A 4,099-nucleotide genomic window follows, 5' to 3' on the forward strand; every position below is an offset into this window, starting at 1 on the left:
GGAAGAAAAGAAAATGTTTGATTAGATGTTTATATGAATAATAAAAAAGAAAATAAAATTAGAAAAGATGTAAACTTTGAAGTTGGAATATAATACTTCTGAAGATATATGGTATGAATATATAACAATGAAAAGTCATTAAAAGTCACCCCAGTTTGGAGATCAATTATAGCGAGTGTGAAAAGTCCATGCCATCTCTCCATCAGATAAGCATAAGTGATAGAAGTTTTAGTATATTAATCATCTGCATAGGCAGAGAGTCTTGAACCAGCATGGATTTACTTTAGGTCCTCTCAGCTCTTTGTTTGAAATGTCCACAGAGACTTGGTCATTGATGTGTTCAACTTGGCTAATTGGGAGCTGTGGGCCTCAGTCCTCCCAAGGCCACCTAGAATTGGAGCGAGAGCCTGTGCTCCCTGCCTTTCACTCTCCTGCCTGAGGGACCTGCCTCCTCCTTGTCAGCGTCCCGCAGCTCTGCTTCCATGGTGTCTTCACATCACTCTGCGGACAGAGGCTGAACTGGTGCTACACGGCAGGTCTGCGGTCCTCAGACCTGTCCACCTGGATCATGGCTGAAGAGAGAGGCAGCTTAAGCGAGTGAGTGCTGAGGGTGGATAGAGAAGGGATTTGGAGGTGTGTTTTGTGGATCATGAGGACAGCTTTACTGAGAGGATGTTGATATAATGATGATGATGATGATGATGATGATGATGATGATGATAGTGAGGATGATGATGATAATGATGATGACGACGATTTGGAGGAGGTGGTGGAGGCTGCTGCCGCTGTTTGTGACAGGAACACCACACAACAATGAGCCATGGTTGACAGAATGCCATGTGATTATCTCTGAGATCAGTTTGGATTTTTCTTTTTGAACTCAGAGTCTGAGGGCTGTTCCTGAGCCTTCAGCTCAAGGCTACTGCAATACTCCTTGAACTACAGTGCCACTTCTGGTTTTCTGATGTCTAATTGGAGATAAGCATCTCACAGACTTCATACCAAGGGTGGCTTTGATCCATGATCTTCAGATCTCAGCCTCCTAAGTAACTAGGATTACAGAAGTAGGTCACCAGAGCCTGGCTTCAGGGCTCAGTTTTATAAATCATTCATTCTCATTTCATATGCATCACTTTTCCTCCATACTTTTGTGAGTGTGTGTGTGTGTGTGTGTGTGTGTGTGAGAGAGAGAGAGAGAGAGAGAGAGAGAGAGAAAGAGAGAGACAGAGAGAGAGAGACAGAGAAAGACAGAGAGAAGACAGAGAGAGAGACAGAGAGAGAGACAGAGAGAGAGACAGAGAGAGACAGAGAGAGATAGAGAGACAGAGACAGAGAGAGGAGAGGAGAGGGAGAGGGAAAGGGAGAATATAGTAGTGTCAGGTCTTGAATTCAGGGATGTAACCTATCCCTGAGATGTTTAGCTCAAGGTTGGCACTTTACCACTCGAGCCACATCTCTACTTCCTGCTCTTTTGATGGTTCCCTGGAGTTAAGAGTTTCAAGGACATTCTTGCTCAGGCTGACTGAGAGCTGCTATCCTCAGATCTCAGGATTACAAGCATGAGGTGGCTCCTGCCTGTAATCCTAGCTACTAAAGAGCTGAGGTCTGAGAATCCTGGGCATAAAAGGACCTGAGACTCTTATCTCCAATTAACCTCAAGTAAATGGGAAGTGGGGCTTGGCTCAAGGGTAGGGTGGGAGCCTTGAGCTGAAGTGCTCAGGGAGAGTGCCCAGGATGAGTTCAAGCCCCAAGACACCCCCAAAATAAATAAGTAAATACAAACAATTAAAGTAGTTTGAGCTTTCTGATATTCATTTCATTTTTTAACTCATACACAAACAAGCGTATTACAAAACTGGAAGATTAGACTTACTATTTCCTCCAGACTAGTTGAAATAAATAGCGAAGACTTAAAAATATTTTTTGCCAGTCCAGGGCTTGATAGCAGGGCCTGAGCCCTGTCCTTGGGCTTTCTCAAGGATACAGCTCTACCACTTGAGCCATAGCACCACCAAGAAATCAGACCCCAGCCTTCATGAATGCTAGGCAAGCACACTACCACTAGGACAAACTGCTGGCCCAAAAGATAGCAAGGACTTTTAAAAAGAGTTAAAAGAATAAAGAGGAGGGCCGGGAGTTTGGCCTAGTGGTAGAGTGCTTGCCTAGCATGCACGAAGACCCAGGTTCGATTCCTCGGTACCACATACATAGAAAAAAAGCCAGAAATGGTGCTGTGGCTCAAGTGGTAGAGCTCTAACCTTGAGAAAGTCCAAGGACAGTGCTCAGGCCCTGAGCTCAAGCCCATGACTGGCAAAAAAAAGAATAAAGAGGAAAATGACATGTAAATCATTTGTATGAACTTCTACAGACCTGTTAGCCACATCAGAGACCAGAAAGAGGGCATGGGGGAACTCCCCCCTCTTTAAAAAGAGTTCATTAACATTGATTTTTACATCATATTTCAAATGTCATGTCTAACAAACAAGTATTCAAGAAGGGATATTCATTTCATTAAACTGCAGCTTAGGCGATCAAGGAGTTAACACCCTCAGAATCCTCTTCTACTCATCACACATTACTTTGTGTATAGATGCACATGAACCTGTATATTGATTTTTATATGGATATAAATGACATCTAACAGCCATGTCTGAGAGAACACAAGTGTCCTTTGTCTCTGAGCCTGACTTACTGAACTCACTCGCACATTTCTATGTCTACTCATTTCTCTGCAAATGCCATAGTACCAGAATAGGAAAGTCAATGGGGACCATTGGTCTTCCTGGGTTGCAGTGGGACAGTAAGTGATTGTTGATGGGTCTAATTTCTTCTCAGTATAGTCAAATTCAAGTAGGCTAATAGCTGTCTTACTGTGAATCTATTGCAAATGATGGAACTGTATCCTTTCTATGATTCTTATATGAATGATCTCCCAAAAAAGCGGTTCTAAAAAGAAGATAAGAGTAGGCTGTATTGTTGTACTGACATGCTCTAGCTATTTTTATGATCTTGGATTTCTAATATGATTTTCTCCCAGTGGGTCAGAAGTGTAGGCACAGGGCTGGGAAAAAAAGGCCTACCTGAGTTAGAAGAGGCTACAAGTGTGGGATTGCCACAGCAGAGAAATATTTCTAAGTACACTGACCCTCAAGTATGTTACACATTTAAACATATACATATTTGAATATCAGGTATATAGAGTTGAACATTCCTAGACAAACATTATGCTTTTCTAATGAGATTTCTTCCTTTAGCAGTTGTCCAAGTCATCTCAGAGCAGAAAATCTAACCACAGTTTCTGAGTTCCATCTCCTGGAACTCTCAGATGACCCTGAAATACAGCCAGTCCTCTTTGGGCTCTTCCTTTTCATGTATCTAACCACCATACTGGGAAATCTGCTCATCATCCTGGCCGTCAGCTCTGACCCTCACCTCCACACCCCTATGTACTTCTTCCTCTGCAATCTCTCCTTGGCTGACATCTGCTTCACATCTACCACGGTCCCCAAGATGCTGGTGAACATCCAGAATCACAGTAAAGCCATCTCCTATGGGGGCTGCCTCACCCAGATGTCTCTCTTCCTCTTTTTTGGCTGCATGGATGACATGCTTCTGACTGTCATGGCCTATGACCGCTTTGTGGCCATCTGTCACCCCCTACACTACTCGGTCCTCTTGAACCCTCGCTGCTGTCGGATCTTAGTATTGGTGTCTGCTTTCTTTAGTGTTTTGAATTCCCAGTCACACAATATATTGATCTTACAATTTACTTGCTTTAAAAGTGTGGAAATCCCAAATTACTTCTGTGATGCTTCTCAAATATTTAAACTGTCCTGTTCTGGTTCCCTTACAAATAACTTGTTCATATATTTAATTACTGTAGTCTTGGGGTTATTTCCTCTTTCAGGAATCCTTTACTCTTACTACAAAATTATCTCTTCCATCCTCAGGATCCCCACAGAAAGTGGGAGGCACAAAGCCTTCTCCACGTGTGGGGCTCACTTGTCGGTGGTTTGCTTTTTCTATGGCACCTTGCTTGGTTCCTACTGTGGTTCCACTGTGTTCCACGGCTCCAAGAAGCTGGTGGTGGCCTCGGTGA

At 43.3% G+C, this 4,099-nt stretch overlaps 1 pseudogene; it reads left to right on the forward strand.

Moving 5' to 3' along the window:
* The first annotated feature begins 3,369 nt into the window (after positions 1–3,369).
* On the forward strand, positions 3,370–4,099 carry LOC150068069 (putative gustatory receptor PTE01 pseudogene; annotated as a pseudogene).

Source organism: Megascapheus bottae, chromosome 1, assembly GCF_031878675.1.
Source record: "Megascapheus bottae isolate mThoBot1 chromosome 1, mThoBot2.hap1, whole genome shotgun sequence".
Classification (NCBI taxonomy): Eukaryota; Metazoa; Chordata; class Mammalia; order Rodentia; family Geomyidae; genus Megascapheus; species Megascapheus bottae.